This window comes from Solanum tuberosum, unplaced genomic scaffold, assembly GCF_000226075.1.
Source record: "Solanum tuberosum cultivar DM 1-3 516 R44 unplaced genomic scaffold, SolTub_3.0 scf00391, whole genome shotgun sequence".
Taxonomy (NCBI): domain Eukaryota; kingdom Viridiplantae; phylum Streptophyta; class Magnoliopsida; order Solanales; family Solanaceae; genus Solanum; species Solanum tuberosum.
The window spans coordinates 279,012-301,509 of record NW_006239317.1 but is presented as its reverse complement, the minus strand read 5'-3'; positions in this window follow the sequence as shown (position 1 = coordinate 301,509).

Below are 22,498 nucleotides of genomic sequence, written 5' to 3'. Positions count from 1 at the left end.
TTTATCGATTAACCCATCCTTGAAGTGACATATGTGGCAACATATGCACGTTTTGTTGGAAAAATTGCAACAGACATGTCATATGTGGCAACATATGTATATCCTAAAATGTATTTTTTCGGGATAATATTTCAAAAGGAATAACAACCCAACCATCCTACAAACAAATAAGTGATAAAAACACTAAAAACGTCCTGATTTAATACCAGTAAGTATTTCAAAACCCTAATTAAATTTTACCTAAGAAGATTTTAACGATAAACTAGAAATGATGAGGGCAACGATGTCTTGTTGTAGAAGAGGATCGCAACAGATTACAACTGATGTTGTAGAAAATATCACAACAACAACCTTGATCTGTGAAGGAATAATGGAACGAGAGAAAGGAAAGAAGAGAAAAGAAAATGGAAATTAGTAAAAATAAATTAAATTTGGAATATGAAACGACCATTTATAGAGGAGAGGAGAGAGGGAAAAATAGAAGGGACGATTGTTTAAACCTTTTAATTGTTATTTTTTGTAATTTTGTACAATTCAAAGTGTGACATATGTTGCCACGTATATCCTTTTTTTGGGGCACATGTAGATAATTCTGTGGTGTTTTTTACAATAGAGGTTATATATGTTGCCACAGACACCACATTTCTTCCTTTCCATCATAATTGACATTTGTTCCAACAAAATAAAAAATAAAATAATAATCATTAATATTAATACTATCAGCAAAAATGAACAATTGGTGACAGTATAATGTTGCCACATATCTCCTTTTTGTGACATATGTTACCACATATCTTCTTTCTGTGACATATGTTGCCACATATATCCTTTCTGTTGGGGCACATGCAGATAATTATGTGGTGTTTTTTACAACAGAGGTTATATATGTTGCCACAAACACCACATTTCTTCCTTTCCATCATAATTGACATTTGTTCCTACAAAATAAAAAAATAAATAATAATCATTAATATTAATATTATCAACAAAAATGAACACTTCACCAATTGGTTTATACAACTTATCAACGAAAATGTAATTCACAATGGTATACATAACCATCAATCTAATCAATGGTGGTAACCACAACATTTTAATCGAACTTTGCTTTTTTAGGTCTAGGCCTCTGTGGGTGTTCATTGTTACTAACATAGCCACTCTGAGCCTTTAAAATTCCATAATTCGATAGGAGTGAAGAATATCTCATGCGAAGGGTTTCAGAACTAATTCCATCAGATGGTACTTGTGTCCATCACTCAAAAACTCAGCATATGCAATAACAAAAAGTTCACAATCTCTGCATGGTATATCATCGATTAGAAAATATAATAACATCAAATTTCAATAGTGGTAAGACAAAAAAATAATGCGATACTCACAGACTATTGCTTGCTTGTTGGGCAATACCAGTAACATGTCTGACTTCGAATGGGTGAGATTTGTTCTTTCCTTGGTAAGATTCAAATAACTGACCAGTTGGTTCGATCCTTTTGATAAAAAAAATCCGCTGGATTCAAGGTATTTTGGCAACAATGTAGACAACTTTTGAATCTTGAAGCACAATTTTCTGTTCGTCCTAGATGAGGACATTGAACCATACACCTTTATACACCGTTCCTTCAATACAACGACTGTCAAGATCCAATGAAACTTCCCATTACAATTTATAGGGACATAAACCTCATCTGTGAGGTGCCAAGGCAGTCCACCAGGTATACCAAATCTTTTGATAGTGCCAACGATTTTATTCTCATATTCAGGAACAACACTGACATTCTCAATGTATGTTTTGAAAAAAACAATTAGTAGTGGTATATCGATATTTAGAATGACTTTGTTGCTTCGACTTCTTCCACAAATAGTATAAAATGGCATCCGCATGCTGCACAGATGCATCAACAAGTGTATTTATGTATCAAATTATTTGTATGTATTCATGTCCTAATCAAAAGATAAGAGTGGGCATGGATTTACTTCATCAGTCCAGCAGTTATTGGGTTGAGACAATACGTAGAACCAACCCTTCTTCCTTGGAAATGCAACTACAAAATCAAGTTGTTTGAACTCAAGATCCGAGCAATTGGCTAAGTAGTGATCATCCTTGTCTCTTCTGCAATTGTATAATCATTATAAATAATTATTTAGTGGACAACAAGGAAAAATACTTATAATAGTTGAACGACTTACTTTTTTTGCATGATGCTTGTAAAGACCCTCGTTTATCCATTGCGAGAAGGATGCCATTAGTTCAGTTGGACCCTCGACGTCAATGTTAAAACCTTCAAATGGATATTGTTGCTTCACATCACAACTGACGACTTCGACTTTCTTCTCTTTATCTTTCGCTTTCTTTCTCACTTTCTCCTTCTTCTTATCTTGCTCCTTCTCCTTCTCCTCCTCCTCCTTCTCCTGCTCCTGCTCTTGCTCCTCCTTCTCCTTCTCCTTCTCCTTCTCCTTGCCTTTTTGGGGTTTGAGAGTGATACTGGAGCAGTAGTCATTGATTTTTTTTTCTTAACCTCCTACACTTCAAAAGCTGTGAAATTTTCTTGAATGTATGGACATAAATATTATAAGTCATTTCCTTAAAAATATCAGTGAGTTCTTTAACACGACTAATAAAATAATCATGTTGCTGCACATTCTTCGTGTAGACAAAAAGAGCATTTGATGTTAGAAGAGGAAGCAACACCAATAAAAGATTGAGATGTTGTCATGGATGAAGCTTCTTGTATCATTTCATCTACAAGGTGAATAAAAAAAGGTTGAGAGTTTACAATTGATTATAAAATAATAATGGGTAGCAATTTATACTTATGTTGACACATATAGAACAAGGTAAATAAAAAAAGATTGAGAGTTTACAATTGATTATAAAATAATAATGGGTAGCAATTTATACTTATGTTGACATAGATGGATATTTTGTTGCCACATATGTACCTTCTGTTGCCATGAATGAATCTTCTGTGGCCACGTATGAATCTTCATGTGCAATAGATTAATCTTCTGTTACTACAGATGACCATTTTGTTGCCCTAACACATAGGTGATATGCTCCAACATATGACAATTTTGTTGGAATATATACCAATATCTCACTAAAATGTAGCAACATACGACACATCTTTCAACAAATGAAATATATGTTGGACAACTGAACAAGACTATATTTCTAAAATCATATGAACAAAATGGTCACAAAAAGAACAACAAAAGCAACAAAAAATGAATTTTCACTGAATGTTAACAATACATATACATTTCCTCAAAATTAGGGCTTTTTGGGTTTGTTGATTTTCTTTTCAAAAACAATAAATAATAGGTCCATTACACCATTATTCAATTTTCACATCTATAGAATGATTTATTGTTCATTAATCCAAGAAAAAAACTTAGTATTGTTCGAAAATTGTAAATTCTTTCAAAAAAAATGACTTACCCATTTTAAATCGAACACAATCTTCAGTTCCAAAATAGGAGAGAGTCACGGTCGGAGATGAGGAGGAAGATAAGATAATGGGGGAGAATATTTATTTTGATAGTCAGATTTTCGGATTTTCTAAGAAAGAAGAAGAAGAGAAGAGAGAACGTTGGGAGAAGAAGAGAAGAGAGAATGTTGGGAGAAGAAGAGAGAATGTTGGGAGAAGAAGAGAAAATTCTATTTTCTTTTAATTTTTTTAAAATGATTTGGATAGAATTATAAAAGTTGAAAAATGAAGTGTTTTTTGTATTTTATAAAAGATTAGAAAGTTTTGAAAATGTTAATTTGGTCCCAAATTTACTTAATTACATTGGTCAAAGTGTCACCAAAAACAAAAGCAAGACTTAATTGACATCTTTCATTTAATTGTCTCCACCCTCTCCTTTTACTTCTTCGATAAAAATATCTCGTCCTCCAACCTCACCTCGCTGCCTCTTCTCATTTCCCTTTTTTTTTTTTATGACAAGGGAAACTCGCAGCCGCTACCCTTTGGTGCGCAAAGGGTAAACACCCCGCTCCTATGCAATAGCTCGCAAACCACATAGGAGAGGTAACCCTATGTTCTTCTTCTTCGACGAGAATCGACGCACCATTAGCACCATTTCTTCTCCTCTCTTTGCTGGCAACCTCACCTCGCCGCCTCTTCTCATTTCCCCTTCTTCTTCTTCTTCGACGAGAATCGACGCACCACTAGCACCATTTCTTCTCCTCTCTTTGCTGGTGCCATTGCTCCATCAGTGAACTCCGACAAAAAAAAATGATGCTAGCGACAGCAAATCGCCATGGTCACGCCTGAAAAAATTTGGAAGAGCTTCAGAATTTTTGAATTTGCTAAAAAACAGATCTTTCAAAGATCCGTCTAGGTACATGTTTTAAACTATTGTTACCTCTGTCCTTCAACTCTGTATGTCTCTTTGAATAACTTTGGAGAATCATTGATGTTTGCTTGTTCTTCGCTGATTAAAGATTATGGATTATTATGTGTTTTTATGTTGCAATTTTGTACTCTTATCTCATGTTCTTGTGTTCAAGTTGTATGTTTGAATGGGGTTTACAGTGAGGACGTCATTATCTTCCATCGTTATGTTTTAGAGATTATAACATGACTTTAGATCAATGAATTAATTATGTCCTCATTCTGAGATTTTTGGATCTGATTTAGGATTCGTGGTATAAGAATATGATTAACTTATATTTGTTTTCGTCTAATTGAATTATTAAATCCTTGACTAATTTGAACAACTTTTCTTTATGGACCGAGCTTCAGTCAGCCCCTCATTTAAATTGTTCCAATTTCTTTTTCATTCCATGTTTAGGCTAATCACTTTTCCGTTTCGTCTAAGACTACTTATTTTGTTTGATACTAATACTTTTTATTTGCTCCTAATTAATTTTTTTCTTGACTTATATAAATTTGATTTGATTTTTACTCGTTCTTGCTATGGTAAAAGATTACTACAAATTAATATGTGAACGTAAATCTCGTCACCGGATTTGATCAGTTTAATTATCCTTTTGCTTGTTTAGGATTACCTCTTCTATTTTTCCTGGTTTCACATAATTTTAATTTATGGGTTGCTTTATTGATCTCTCTTGTCTTAGTTAAAATTCAGACAGATTCTTATTTAATTACTTTTGGTAAAAATTCTATTGATTTTAAGAAATGTTTGTACTAATTTACTCTTTAGTAGTTTAAGGAAACAATATTCCAGGAATTGCTCCTGGTAATTCTTTTCCCTTTTTACTGTTTGGCCCCTTATTCATTATAGAAAGAGATTTCCCCTCTCACTCTTCTCACACTTTAACAAGCACAAAACTGATATTCTCCAAAAGCAATACAATTTCCTTCACAAATCACTTGTCAAAAGTTCATCTCTATTCGGTTTATTATTTAAAGTTGGACTCCTGATCAAGCTTACTTTTGTTGATTAACTATCTCCTTAATTGATTAATGTTCTTCCTTAAGTTATTTTATGTCTTGCATTAGTGTACCAATTTATTTGGTATAATCTATAATGTTTAAAAGGAAGCGCTCAGATTAGTCTTATTCCTTATTGCGTAGTATGTTTGCATGCTTTATTATGTTCAAATAAATAAAAGGAGGCATCCGGGTCAGTTTTCATCCCTTCTCTCTGTGTGTTATGTTATCTTTATTGTTTTACTACATGTTAAAGTTTTGTGTGTCTGCCTTTGATTTAGTTTGTATGTGCTGATTCTATATGAAATAATTATTGCCATGCGTGTCCTTTGTTATTATTTGTGATGTATTGTCCTGTTTGATTAACAACTTTTTGAACATGACTTCAAAAGGATGAAGAGTTTGTCGGGCAAGGGGAAGTCGGGATGTCGCTATTTTATCATTATTTTAGTCGTTTGTTTATATATTTATTTTATTTCATTATCTCTATTGGGTTGTCATAATTGTTTTCTAGCTCTCTCTATATATATGAAATAATTTGGAGGACTGTATAAACGGGTGTAACACCTCGTAAATCAGAAGTTGATTTAGTTGGAAAAGTTTAGAAAATGTTGCACGACTCTTATGCTATGGATCAACCTACAGGTCGTAGATCTCCCTATGAGTCATACGAAGGGTCTCACGGACATCAGGTAAGATTTTTGGGAAATTTAAGTTTCAGAAGTTTGACCTAGGAGTACTTAAAAAGACGAACGATAGAAATTTGGACGAGTCGTAGATAGGTTAATTAGGAAGGCTCTACACTTGGTGAAATTTTAGACTCTGGCTTGTGTTCTACAAAAAGGGTCTACTGACGATAGATAAAACAATGGATCGTAGGATGGGTTCATGGACTGTAAGAAGATTTTGGGGTTTCTGAAGTATGTTCTATGGTTGACTAGTATAGACCATAGAAAGTTCTATCGACCATAAGTCCAAAACATAGACCGAGTTGGGCATTTATTTATTAAAGGTATTTGGGTCTTTTCCAATGCATCTAATATCTATACTACGCCATTTTGACCATAATTCTAAGCCTTGTAACTACTATTCTATTCCAAACTAACTCAAATATCTCATTCTCTCAAAACCCAAAATTCTATCTGCGTTAATCCTCTCCAAATTCTCACAAGCTCAAGGAAGATCATCTAGAGCTTCAAGCATGAAGTCTGCTTTTTTATTTTTCCCATTAATTTTGAGCTTTGTTTTTCAAGGTTTGGGGGATTTCACCAATGGATTTCATTCCTCCATTGTGTCCTCAAAGATTTCTATGTTTCTAATTCAATTTCACCTAAATTGATTAAGGTTTCATGTAATCTACATGGGTCTTGCTTGATTTTGATTTAATTACGCAATTTCAATGTTCTCATGCATGAATTTATAAAAAAACATAATTTCTAATTATTTTTTCTATAAAACCAATGCTTCTTTCGAACAAACAATACTGAGTAATCCATGGTGAGATACTTAGTCTAATGATTCTTTTATTCAATAAGTTTTTCAACTGATTCATTAATTTCATAAGTTCTGTCAGGGCCATACGATAAGGAGGAATAGAGATAAGCTACTATGGGAGAAGGTCAATATCGAAGCCTATTTCACTTTCGGGAGGAATACCAAGAAGATCATTAGGAAACACTTTTGGAAACTCATTTACAATCAGAACTTACTAACGAGTAGGGGTTTCAGAATATGTATCCCTGAACCCGAACAAGATGATAAATGAAACCCTTAGAAATCATTTTCCTAGTGTTTAGGTAAGATATAAACTGACCCTTAAAAGTATAATATCCCCTTTCCCATGACATGATAGGTTCATTCAGAACCTTGAAGGTGACCAATCAAGTCCTACAATCTATAGAGACATAACATGCATGAAGCCAATCCATTCTAAGAATAATACCAAATATGATAAATCAAGTTCTACAAGGTCAACATGAGTGACTATGAAAAACAAAAATAGGACAATATCACCAACGAGAGTGGAGACATGAAAGAGATTAGAAAGGATTTCAAGACCTACATCGAATATTATGGATGTGCACATAATGAGTAAAAAATTATAATGTAGCACTCGAATCAAGTAAAGAATAAATATTAAGGCGAAAGACTTTCAACACAGCAGTCACAACATCATGGGAACCCTAGTGATCCTGTCGAGTCTAAAGAATATATAATTTGTTTTTCTTCGAAACACCTATATCGAAAACATTAGGTTGAGCTTGCCTACGATCCCTTCCTTTATTAGCAAGAAATGAGAAATTTATCACTTGTGACCATTCCTTCCACAAGTAAAGCAACCATCCATACCGGCCAATCAGTTGCCATCATCTTTCCGGCCACACCTATTGCAAGTAGTTATAAAAAATCCACAACCTTTACCTCTTTGAGGTTTACGATTAGACACCCTATCCTTGTTTAACTTAGAGGTTGAATAAATAGAAGAACCTTGACCGAAAAACCATTGTGAGAATTTAGAATGACCATGTCCATCGAATCCTGAATGGGAAAAGTCGCCATCACCGAGCCTTTCCTACTTAGACTCCATAGACCTCTCCTTTAGTTTTTCCTCTTTGAGTTGTAGGGCATGTATAACTTAATAGAAGTTATTCATCTCCTTGATTTGCATGGCGCTTCGACATTCTTTAACAACAAAATCAAAAACACCTGACATGAACTTACTAATATTTGCCCTAGAGTTGTCAACCATAGCCGGTGCATACTTAGCCGATTGAGTGAATTTGAAAGCATATTCCTCCATACTCACATTGCCTTGAAAGAGATTAATGAACTCAAACACTTTTTCTTCTCACATTTTAGGAGGAAAGAAACGATCAAGAAAAGCTCCTTTGAATTTTTTCCAATCAAAAGGACCCGCATCAATAGCCCTTTCTTCCTTTCATTGGTCAAACCAAACTTGAGAAACACCTTTGAGTTGGAATGCTGCCGATTCCACCTTCCATCGTCGACACTTCCATAATTTGAAGTATCCTATAGACCTCATCAATGAACTCTTGGGGATCCTCATCAACCTTAGAACCATAGAACTCTTGAAGATTCACCCTAGTAAAGTCCCTTATATTTGTTGCCGTTGTACCCACATTTGGGTTCATGAGAGCAACCTTATTTCTATTAGCTTGGACCATCACAACTTGAGCCAACACTTAGAAAGCAACTCAAAATTTGGCATGAGTCACTTGCTCGGCCAAAGGATTAGCCAGAACTGCAGAAACCTTGGGCTCCATATTCTCACTCGCATTCCCTCTTAAAAAACCTCTTCCGGGAGCCATTCCTGAAAAACATCGAATAAGAGTTAGGAGAAGGACCCTTATAGAGATGAAATCTATGACACTACTTTAATTTAGAGTAGTGAAAGAAGTGAATTTTCCTTAACGCTTTGTATCCTCATGTTCATAAATATGGTGTACTTCACACTTATGAACAAGACACTACTCAACACGGCATGTGTTACATAAGATGTCTAACAAGCTGCTTTGAGTAGAGTTTTGTTCATAACTGTGAAGCACATCACATTTATAAATAAGAGGTTACAATGTGTTTAGGAAACTTCACTTCTTTCACTACTCTAAAGTTGTGCCATAGAAGTCCTCTTTACAAAAACCCTCCTCCTAAATCTTATTCGATGCTTTTCAAGATATGGCTCCCTGGAGAGCTTATGTGAGAAGGAATGTGAGTGAGAATGTAAAGCCCGGGGTTTCTCAAGTTCCAGTTGATCTTTTGCTGAGCAAGTGACTCATGCAAAATTATTAGCCACTTTCTAAGTGTGGGCCTAAACTATGATGACCAAAGAAAATAGAGAAGTCGTTTCTCCCCTGAACCAAAATGTGGGGACGACGACAAAAATGATAAAGGACTTTATCGGGATGAATCCTCTGAAATTTCATGGGTCAGAAGTTAATGAGGATCCTCAAGAGTTCATTGATGAGTTGTATGAGATAGTGGAGATTATGGGAGTGTCACCGGTAGAAAAGGTGGAATTAATCGCTTATCAACTTAAGGGTGTTTCTCAAGTTTGGTTCAAAAAATGGAAGGAAGAGAGGAATATTGATGCGATCCTCTTTATTGTAAGAAATTCAAAGGAACATTTCTTGATGATTTCTTTTCCTTTGAGATGAGGGAAGGGAATGTGCTTCAGTTCATTAATCTTTGACATGGAAATATGAGTGTGAAATACGCTTTGAAGTTCATTCAATTTTCTAAGTATGCTCTGATTATGGTTGTCGGCTCAGGACCAATGATGAGTAAGTTTGTGCCTAGTATGTCTGAAATGGTAGGGAAAGAGTGTCATACCACCATCTGGATCAAGGAGATGGACATCTCTTGGTTGATGACCCACGCACAACAAATTATTGTAAAAAGCTAAAGGAGAACTCTAGAGAGGCAAGAAGGCAAAGACTGGTGATGGTGACTTTTCCCATTTGAGGTCCTGTGGGAGTGGTCGTTCTATATTACAGCAATGGTTTTCCTGTCAAGGTTATTCTAATGCTCCAACTTCTAAGTTCAACAAGGAGGATATGTCTAACCCAAAACCTCAAGGAGGTAATGGTGGTGGATGTTTTATGACTACTTGCACTAGTTGTGGCAAGAAACATGATGTCAAATGTATGATCGGTACAAATGGTTTCTTTAGTTGCGAGGAAAGTGGTCACAAAATGAAAGATTGTCCATTGCTTTCTACTAATGGAAGATATGGTAGGAAAGCTCAGCCTAGAGGTTCTAGTTTGAGTTCTCCAAAGCAAAACAAATTCTATGCACTTCAAACTCTATAGGATTATGAGGGTTTTTCGCATATTGTGATCGGCATGTTGAAATTCTTTCATATTGATGTGTATGCTTTACTTGATATGGGTGATATGTTATCATTTGTTACTCCTTAGGAGGCCATGCGATTCGATGTTGGTCATGAAATTATTTTTAATTCCTTTCATGCCTCTACTCTCATTGGTGATTCTTTTATTACGAATAGAGTTAATAGAAATTTTCCTATTTATATTTCTCATAGAGTCACTCATGTTGATCTTGTAGAGAATGATATGTTAGATTTTGATATTGTTCTTGGGACGCATTGGCTTGATGTATGTTATGCTTACATAAACTGTAGGACTTCATCAGTCAAATTCAAGGTTATGAATGAACCTATCATGTCATGGGAAGGGGGAAATTATGTTTTTAAGCGATAGTTCATATCTTACCTAAAAGCCAGAAAAATAATTTCTAAGGGTTTCATTTACCATCTTGTCCGAGATAGCAATACAGATTACAAAACCCCTACTCTTGAGTACGTTCCAATTGTAAATTAGTTCTCATAATTGTTTCCCAATGATTTTCTTGGTATTCCTTCCAAAAGGGAAATTATGTTCTTAAGGGTTAGTTCGTATCTTGCCTAAAAGCTAGGAAAATGATTTCTAAGGGTTGCATTTACCATCTTGTACGGGCTAGCGATGCATATTACAAAACCTCTACTCTTGAGTACGTTCCGACTATAAATTAGTGCTCAAAAGTGTTTCCCAATGATTTTCCTGATATTTCTTCCAAAAGGGAAATATAGTTCAATATTGATCTTTTCCTAGGTATGAAGTTTATCTCTATTCCTTCTTACTTAATCGCCCCGGAAGAACTTAAGGAATTAAAGAATCAGTTGAAAGACTTATTTGATAAATGATTCATTAGATCGAGTATCTCACCATATGGTATTGCGGTATTGTTTGTTCAAAAGAAGGACGGTTCCTTCTGAATGTGCATTGACTATCGACAATTGAATATGGTTAGCATAAAGAATACATATACAATTCCAAGGATTGATGATTTATTTGATAAACTCCAAGGTGTTAGTTTTTTTAGATTGACATTCGATCGGAATATCACCAATTAATAGTGAAGAAAAATGACAATCTAAAGATGACTTTTTGAACCATGTCTTATTATTATGAAATTTTAGTAATGTCTTTTGATTTGACTAATGCCCTGGTGGTGTGTATAGATTTCATGAATAGGGTCTTTAAGCAATATCTCGACATGTTTTGTAATTATGTTTATTGATTATATTTTGATTTACTCACTTATCATGTTTAGCATTTAAGGATTGTGTTACAAGTTCTCAAGGATAGTGAATTGTATACTAAGTTTAGCAGGGGTGAGTTTTGGTTGAGGTCTATTACTTTTCTTGGCCATATTGTCTCATGTGAAGGTTTTCAAGTCGATCCTAAAAAATCCGAGGTGGTTATGAATTGGCCTAGATATATGTAAACTTTAGATATATAGAGTTTCTAGGGTTAGCCGGTTATTATAGAAGGTTTGTGGAAGGATTTTCCTCTATTACTTCACTTTTGACGACATTGACTTAAAAGAACGTTAAATTCCTATGGTCGGAATCTTGTGAGAAGAGTTTCCAAGAGTTGAAAGATAGCCTCACTTCAACCCCTATATTTATATTACCTGAAGGATCTGATGTCTTTGTAGTGTATTGTGATCCTTCAAGGATTGGTCTTGGTTCTGTTTTGATGCAACATGGGAAGGTAATTGCTTATGCTTCAAGGCAATTGATCAATGTGCACAAAAGGAATTATCTGACTCCTGATTTGAGTTTTGCGGTGGTAGAGTTTGCTCTAATGATTTAGATACATTACCTATATGTTGGTTATGTAGATGTTTACTCACCACAACAGTTTAAAATATGTTTTTACTCAAAAGAAATTGAATCTTCATCAAAGAAGTTGGCTTGAGCTATTGAAGGACTACGACATGAGTATCCTCTATCATACAGATAAAGTGATTGTGGTGGCGTCTGCTCTTATTTGACTATCGATGGGTAAATGTTGCACATGTTGATGATGGTAAGGAGTTAGTCTATTTTGACAATAATTCTAAACCTTGTAACTAATGTTCTATTTTTAAAACTAGCTCAAATGTCTCATTCTCTCAAAACCCAAAATCCTATCTACATTCATTGTCTCCAAATTCTGTCAAGCTCAAAGAAGAATACCCAGGGTTTCAAGCTTCAAGTCTCTTTTTTCTCCATTACTTTTGGGCTTTGTTAATCAAGGTATGTGGGAGTTCACTAATGGATTTCATTCATCCACTATGTCATAAAAGAGATCTAAGTTTCCAATTCAACTTCATCTGAATTGATTAGGGTTTCATATAATCTACACGTGTCTTGCTTAATTTTTTATTAATTACATAATTTCAATCTTCTCATGCATGAATTGATTAAACCACATGATTTTAAATTGATTTTTCTATAAGACCTGATGAAATTCTAAAGAAGCTTGCAAAATTATGAAGTATGATTTAGAGAAGTTATGCATTATTATGAAAGTAATGTTTATGAATTAAGGATTATTATGAGATATGTAGCAAAGAATGGTGAAAGGTTTTTCTCACATACTAATGCAATCATGATTGTGAAAGGTTTTCTCACATATGTATGAATAAGTATTTAAAGTAGCTACTCTATGATGAATTAAGAATTGGATTGGAAGTCTAAATTGTGTCTTTCCAAGTATGATAATATAAATATGTTTAAGACTAAATCCATTGAGATTTTACTTTGCACCGAGAGGACGTTGAGATGAAGGCTCTCTCGTTAGTAAAGGACATGTCTCTAGTAGCAATCCCTTTGTCTCTAACTACGTGCCTATATAGGATTTATCTTAGAAACATATAGCTAATGGATCCAGCTTGGCTAGAAGTTTATGGTCCTTACCTTGGATAGTAGGACATCTCTTTTTGATGTGAGAGCAAGACACCGACTAATAGTAAACATCCCACAAAATGAACCAATTTACATTAAAGGTTTCTATGAAGCTTTCAATATGTTTTAAGATGCATTGATCATGTTTATGAATTTGATTCCTTTAAAGGATTTTACTTTTTTTTAGTTTGGTCATGCATATAATGTTGTAATGTTCTCATATACTCATGATTCATGTCTTTATGCATTTCCCCATACTTAGTACATTTCATGTACTGATGCATACTTGTGCCTACATTGTTTGATAATGTAGGGACAAGATCTTCTCCTCCTTTCGCTCGTGACTAGCTGATTGCTTGTTTGTTGAAGACTTGGCGAATCCTCATATTCCGAGGATTGTGTCACCTTTACTATGCTTTCTTACGTCCATAGTTTTCAAATTTTGTATGTGGTGTATGGTTTTGTGTCTACTACTTTTTTGATGTATTGGATATTCTTGTGAAGACTATGATTAGACTTCTGCTCATTTGTTAAACTCTTCTTTGATATGAGACTTTCAACTTAAATTCTACTTTTTAACGATTATATTATATTGTATGTATGACAAGTGGTTGGTGTAGGGCTTCTCAGGGTCCTATATCACGTCTAGGGTGTACTTTGGGTCATGGCAATCTTGGGTATCAGAACACAAGGTTTTAGAAAAGGTCCTAGGATGGCACAATCCAAAGTATACTCTAAATGTGACATGAATATAAGACCCCGAGAGGCCCTACACAAGCCACACGATATACATACAACCCAATTTAATAGAAAATATGAGAAATTGAGCAATAGGTCCCATATCATGAAGGAGTTGGACATCAGAGTGGAAGTCTACACATAGTCTTGAAAAACTAATCTAACATATCCAAAGAAATGGTCGGGACGTAACCCGTACCCCACGTACAACATTTGAAAACTAAAGACATAAGAAAATAATACTAATGGTGTCATGGTCCTTGGATCATGAGGACTCACTATGTTTTAATGATCAAGCAATTAACTAGCTACGAATGGGAGTAGGAGAAATGTCAGACCCTACATTATGAGACAATGTAGGCATAAGTATGCATCAGTACATGGAATGTACTAAGTATGAGGGATATGCATAAGAACGTAAAGCATGATCTTAAGGAGACGTAAAGGAAAATATGATATGTATGACCAAGCTAAAACGTAGTATGCTTTTAAAGAAGGATCATAAATCATGAACATGGTCAATGCATATTGAAATCATATGGAAAGATTCATAAAAACCATTGAAGTAACTTAGTTTATTTTGTGAGATATTTACCAGTAATCGACATAGACCACATAAGCTAAAATGTGGAATCCGGTGTCTTGCTCCCATACCAAAAGGAGATATCAAATTTTCCATGGAAAGGACCTTAAACTTGTCTCTTAGGTGGATCCACTACCTATGTATTTATAAGACAAATTCTGCGGGGGCACGTAGATAGGGACAAGCAAATTGTTACTAGAGACCCGATCTCTACTAACGGGAGAGCTTCCATCTCAACATCCTCGCGGTGCTAAGTAAAAATTCCAATGGAATAGTCATATTCCTAAACATATCATCATACATTGAAAAGGAAATTTAAGTTATTAGCCCATGTTTAAATCATCATGGGGAAGCTCCTTAAATCATGAATCATGTGTGTGTTAGAAAACCTTTCACAATTTCATTGATACTTATCTTAGAAGCAACCTTAGATCATAACATTTATTTTTATAAATCATGCATAAACTTTCATAAGTCATATTCTAAAATTCATAAATTCATATTTTCGTAAATGCTTATCTTCATAAGTTCATAGTCAAAATCATGAATAATGCATGGGGCGTGTAGAGATTTATTGGAAATCATATAATTCAATCAAAACATGCATAGGAATATTGAAATTGAACAATTAAATCAACATCAATTAAGACCTATGTAGATCACATGATACCCTTCGTAATTTAGATGAAATTGAAATAGAAACTTAGAAATTCCTTGGGACCCATTGGATGAATGAAATCCAATGGTTAGATCGCACATATCTTGATGATCAAAACCCAAATCAATGGATGAATAAGGAGACTTGAAGCTTACACCCTAGATTTCTTCCTTGAACCAAAGAGAAAATTGGAGAGGATGAACTTGGATGAGATTTTGGAATTTGAAAGAATGAGAGGGTGTGGGTAGATTTAGGAATAAAAAGGTAGTTATATGACTTAAAATTAGGGTGAAAACAAGTATATGCATTAAATACATAGTACAATACCAAAATACCCTTATGAATAACTATTAGAGTGATCCATGGGTTGAAGCTGCGGTCCGTAGAACTTTCTACGGCTCGTACGGGTCAACTGTTGAACCAACTTCAGAAACCCAAAAATCCAATCATTTCCCTTGAGACCTTTCTACGGTCTATTGATTATTCTACAGTCTGTAGAATATAAATTCAATTCCAAAATTCAGATAAGTTTGAATCCTTTCAACGAAAGACATCTACGACATGTAGTCCAACCAATGACCTGTCATGTTCACTCGTAGATAGAACTTCTGAAAGTTGAATTTTTCCTAATCTCAACCTTATTCTTACGAGTGCCATCTACGACCCGTGAAAGCTTCTACTAAGCGTTGGCTGGTCTCGTAGGATACAATGAGTAGCCAAAACATGAAGTTCTTTCCTTTTCCAATTTCTGAGGTGTTACGTAGGATATATGACAAGTTGTTTTGAGTACATATATTTTTGAAGACCCTATTTATCAAATATATGAATGCCTCTTGTGAATTGGTCAAACCAAAAGACATCACCAAGAACTTATAATGATCATACCTGGTTTGAAAAGCCGTTCTTGAAATGTCATTTTCCTTCACCCACAATTAGTGATAACCTGACCCAAGGTCGATCTTGGATCAGAATTTGCACCTTAGAGTTGACCAATAAAGTCTTCTATTATTGGAATAAGATACTTATTATGTATCGTAACCTTATTCAATTGTCTATAGTCAATGCTCATTCATAAGGAACCGTACTTCTTTTGAACAAACAATGTCGGAGTACCCCATGGTGAGATACTTAGTCTAATGAATCCTTCATCCAATAAGTCTTTTCAAATGATCCTTTAATTTCTTATGTTCGATCACGTCCATACGATAAAAAGGAACAAGATAGGCTATGTATTTGGGAGAAGGTCAATAATGAAGTCTATTTCCCTTACAAGTGGAATTCAAGGAAGATCATTGGGAAACACTTTTGGAAAGTCATTTACAATTAGAACTTACTCATGAGTAGGGGTTTCAAAATCTGTATCCCTAACCTGAACAAGATGATAAATGACACCTTTAGAAATCATTTTCCTAGTCTTTAGGTAGGATATAAACTGACCCTTAAGAACACAATTTTCCCTTTTCCATGATATGATAGGTTCGTTCAAATCCTTGAAGGTGACTAATTGGGTCCTACAATCTGGTAAGTGATAACATGCATGAGGCCAATCCATTCCACGAATAACATCAAAATCTTACATATCAAGATCTACAAGATCAACATTAGTGACTCTATGAGATACAAAAATAGGACAATTTCTATAAACTCTCTTGACGACAACAGAATCACCAATGGGAGTAGAGACATGAAAGGGATTAAAAAGGATTTCACAACCTACATCGAATATTATGGCCACTTCAGGAGAGAGAAATGACAATGTAGCACCCAGATCAAGTATAGAATAAACATCAAGGTAAAATACTTTCAACATACCGGTCATAACATTCAGAAAACCCTCATGATCCGATCGAGTCTGAAGAGCATAGAATATGTTTTTCTTCGAAACACCCAAATCGGATACACTAGGTTGATATTTCCTACCATTCCTTCCTTTAGTAAAATGTAATGGGAAATTTCTCATCTGATGGCCATTATATCCACAAGTAAAGCAACTATCTATATCGGCCAAACATTTTGCATCATGTTTCCTGCCACACCTAGTGCAAGCAGTTATAAAAGATCCACAACTATTATCTCCTCGAGGTTTAGGGTTAGACACCCTATCCTTGTTGAACTTAGAGTTTAAGAATTAGAAGAACCTTGACAAAAAACCATTGCAAGAATTTGGAACGATTATGTCCACCGGATCTCAAATGGGAAAAGTTAGCATCACCGGTCCTTGCCTTCTTAAACTCCCTAGATCTCTCCTTTAGCTTTGCCTCTTTGATTTGTTGGGCATCATTAAACAAAGGATATACATCTTCATTATTCGCATGGTGGTTTCGCATTCTTTAACAACTAAACTGGAAATACCTGACATGAACTAACTCATCCTTACCCAAGAGTTGACAACCATAGTCGGAGTGTACTTAGCCAATTGAGTGAACTTCAAAGCATACTCCTTCACACTCACGCTACCTTGATAGAGATTAATGAACTCAAGAACTTTTTCTTCTCACATTTCAAGAGGAAAGAAACGATCAAGAAAAGCTCCTTTGAATTTCTCCCAATCAAGAGGGCCCGTATCAATAGACCTTTCTTCCTTTCAATGGTTGAACCAAACTTAAGAAACACATTTGAGGTTGTAAGCAACCAATTCTGCCTTTTTTACCGTTGACACTTCTATAATCCCCAACATCTTACAGAACTTATCAATGATCTCTTGGGGGATCCTCATAAACTATGGAACAATGGAAATCTGGAAGTTTATCCTAGTTAAGTCCCTTATCCTTGTATTCTGCATACCTATATTTGAGGTCATGGGAGCAATGACTTCTCTATTAGGTTGGACCATCATAGGTTGAGCCAACAATGGGAAGGTAACTCAGAATTTGGAAAGAGTCATTTGCTCGGCCAAAGGATCAACTGAAACATGAGAAGTATGGGGCTTCATATTCTCACCTGCATTCCTTCTCACATAAGCTCTTCAGGGAGCCATATCTTAAAAAACATCGGATAAGAGTTAGGAGAAGGACCCTGATAGAGATGAACTCTAATGCACGACTTTAGAGTAGTGAAAGAAGTGAATTATTCTAAATGTTTGTAGCCTCCTATTATGGCACACTTCACACTCATGAAAAGGACACTACTCAATGCGGTTTGTGTCACACAAGATGTCTAACAAGCTGTTTTGAGTAGAGCTTTGTTCATAAGTGTGAAGCGCGCCACATTTAAAAATAAGAGGTTACAACGCAGTTAGTAAAATTCGCCTTTTTCACTACTCTAAAGTCATCCCATAGAAGTCATTTCTGTAAAAGCTATCCTCCCAAATCATATATGATGCTTTTCAAGATATGGGTCCTCGAAGAGCTTATGTGAGAAGGATAATGGATGAGAATGTAAAGCCCGAGGTTTCTCAAGTTCCGGTTGATCCTTTGGCAAAACAAGTGACTCATGCCATATTATGAGCCACTATGTAAGTGTTGTCTCAATCTATAATGACCTAAGCAAATAGAGAAGTATTGCTCCCATGAAACCAAGTGCGGGGATAACGACAACAAGGATAAGGGATTTCACTAGGATGAATCCTCTGGAATTTTATGGGTCGAAAGTTAATGAGGATCCTCAAGAGTTCATTGATAAGTTGTATAAGATAATGGAGATTATGGGAGTGTCACATTTAGTAGATGTGGAATTATCCACTTATAAACTTAAGGGTGTTTCTCAAGTTTGGTTCAAACAATGGAACGAAGAGAGAGTTGTTGATGTGGGTCATCTTGATTGTAAGAAATTCAAAGGAGGATTTCTTAATTGTTTCTTTCCCCTTTAGATGAGGGAAGGTAAGGTGCTTGAGTTCATTAATCATTGACAAGGAAATGTGAGTGTGAAGAAATATGCTTTGAAGTTCACTCAATTGGATAAGTACACTATGATTATGGTTGCCGACTCTAAGTCAATGACTAGTAAGTTTGTATCTGGTGTGCCCGAAATGGTAGTCAAAGAGTGTCGTACCGCCAGATGACCCACACCCAACAAATTGATGATAAAAAACTAAAAGAGAAGTGTAGAGAGGCAAGGACCGGTGATGGTGAATTTTCCCATTTGAGGTTCGGTGGGCATGGCCGTTCTAAATTCAAGAAAAGGTTTTCCGGTCAAGGTTTTTCTAATGCTCCAACCTCTAAGTTCAGCAAAGATAGAGTGTCTAACCTTAAACCTCAAGGAGGTAATGGTGGTAGATCTTTTATGACTACTTGCACTAGGTGTGGAAAGAAACATGATGGCAAATGTTTCTCTGGTACGAGTGGTTGCTTTAGTTGTGGGAAAAGTGGTCACAAGATGAGATATTGTTCGTTGCTTGCTACTAAGGGAAGACATTGTAGCCAAGCTCAGCCTAGTGGTTTGAGTTTGAGTGCTCTAAATCAAAACAAATTCTATGCACTTTAAACTCGATAAGATTATGAGGGTTTAATAGATTTTATGACCGATACATTGGAAGTCTTTAATTTTGATGTGTATGCTTTACTTAATTAAGTTTCTACATTATCATTCGTTACTCCTTATGTGGAATGAGATTCGATGTAGGTCTTGAAATCCATTCTAATCCATTTCATGTCTCTACTCCTATTGGTGATTCTATTACTCCTAAAAAGGTTTATAGAAATTATCCTATTTTTGGTTCTTATAGAGTCACTTATATTTTGATATTATTTTTGGGATGGATTGACTTAATGCATGTTATTCTTCCATAGACTATAGGAACCGATTCGTCAGATTCAAGGTTTCGAATTAACCTATTATGGCATGGGAAGGGGAAAGTTATGTTATTAAGGGCTAGTTCATATCTTGCTTAAAAGCCATGAAAATGTTTTCTAAGGCTTGCATCTACCATCTTTTTCGAACTATGGATACATATTCAAAAAATGCTACTCTTGAGTAAGTTCCGATTGTAAATGAGTTCGTTGAAGTGTTTTCGAATGATTTTCCTTGTATTCCTCCCAAAAGGGAAATAGACTTCAGTATTGACCTTCTCCTAGATATGCAGTTTATCTCTATTCCTCCTTACTGAATGGCCCCAGTAGAATTTAAGGAATTAAAGGATCAGTTGAAAGACTTATTGGATAAATGATTCATTAGACCAGGTATCTCACAATGTGGTACTTTGGTATTGTTAGTTTGAAAGAAGTATTGTTCCCTCTGAATGTGCATTGACTATCGGCAATTGAATAAGGTTACCATAAATAATACATATCCAATTCCAAGGATTGATGATTTATTTGATCAACTCCAAGGTGCTAGTTTTTTCTCCTAGATTGACCTTCGATCGGGTTATCACCAATTAAACGAAGAAAAATGACAATCCAAAGATGACTTTTTGAACCATGTATGATCATTATGAGTTTTTAGTAATGTCTTTTAATTTGACTAATGCCCTGGTGGTGTTTATAGATTTGATGAATAGGGTCTTTAAGCAAATTCTCGATATGCTTTGTAATTATTTTTATTGATTATTTTTTTATTTATTCACGCAATAAGGATGAACATGTTTAGAGTTTAAGGATGGTGTTACAAATTCTCAAGGATCATGAATTGTATTCTAAGTCTAGAAATGGTGAATTTTGGTTGAGGTATGTTTCTTTTCTTGGCCATATTGTCTCTTGTGAAAGTACTTAAGTCGATCCTAAAAAATCCGAGGAGATTAATAACTGGCTAGATATGTGTCCACTTCAGATATACAGAGTTTCTGGGTTTAGCAGGTCATTATAGAAGGTTTATGGCAGGATTTTCCTCTATTACTTCACCTTTGACAACATTGACTTAAAAGAAGGTTAAATTCATATAGTTGGAAGCTTGTGAGAAGAGTTTCTAAGAGTCGAAAGATAGACTCACATCATCCCCCATATTTACATTAACGGAAGGATATGATGTCTTCGTAGTGTATTGCGATGCTTCAAGGATTGGTGTTGGTTGTGTTTTGATGCAACATGGGAAGGTCATTGCTTATGCTTAAAGGCAATTGAATGTGCACGAAAGGAGGTATTCGAATCTTGATTTGGAGTTTGCAGTGGTAGTGTTTGCTCTAATGATTTGGAGACATTACGAATATGTTGGTTATGTAGATGTGTTTACCTACCACAACAGTTTGAAATATCTTTTCACTCTATAAAAATTGAATCTTTGTCAAAGAAGACGTTTTCAAATATTGAAGGATTACGACATGAGTCCTCTATCATCCGGATAAAGTGAATGTGTTAGCGGATACTCTTATTCAACTATTGATGGGTAATGTTGCTCATATTGGCGATGGTAAGAAGGAGTTAGGTCGTTTTGACCATAATTCTAAGCCTTGTAGCTACAGTTCTATTTTAAAAACTAGTTCAACTCTCTCATTCTCTCAAAATTTGAAATCCCATCTACATTCATCCTTTCCAAATTCTCTATAGCTCAAGGAAGAATATCTAGGGTTTCAAGCTTCAAGTCTCCTTATTCTCCCTTACTATTGGCCTTTTTTTTATCAAGGTATATATGAGTTCACCAATGGATTTCACTCATCCAATATGCCCTAAAAGATTTCCAAGTTTCAAATTCAACTTCATCTAAATTGATTAGGGTTTCATGTAATCTACATGGGTCTTGCTTAATTTTAAGTTAATTACACAATTTCAATCTTCCCATGCATGAATTGATTAAACCACATGATTTCCAAATGATTTTTCTATAAGACCCATGCTTTTATGATGAATTTATGAAGAACCTTGCAAAATTATAAAGTATTATTTAGCGAAGCTATGCATTATTATGAAAGCAATGTTTATGAATTTTGGATGCTTATGAGATATGTATCAAAGAATGGTGAAAGGTTTTTCTCACATACTTATGTAATCATGATTGTGAAAGGTTTTCTCACATATTTATGAATCAGGATTTAAAGGAGCTACTCTATGATGAATTAAGATTGGACTGGTATTCTAAATTGTGTCTTTCCAAGTATGATGATATGAATATGTTTCAGACAAAATACATTGAGATTTTACTTAGTACCGAGAGGAAGTTAAGATGAAGGCTCTCCCATTAGTAAAGGACGGGTTCTCCCTAACTGCGTGCCAATGTTGGATTTGTCTTAGAAAGATATAGCTAATGAATCCACCTAAACTAGAAGTTTATGGTCCTTAACTTTGAAAGAAGGACATCTTTTTTATTGTGTGAGAGCGAGACACCAGATTCCACTTTAGAGCTCACTTGGTCTATGGGGGCTAGTAGTAAACATCCCACAAATTGATCCAATTTACATTAAAGGTTTTTATGAAGCTTTCATTGTGTTTTATGATTCATTGATCATGTTTATGACTTATATTTCTTTTAAAGGCTTTTACTATGATTTAGCTTGGTCA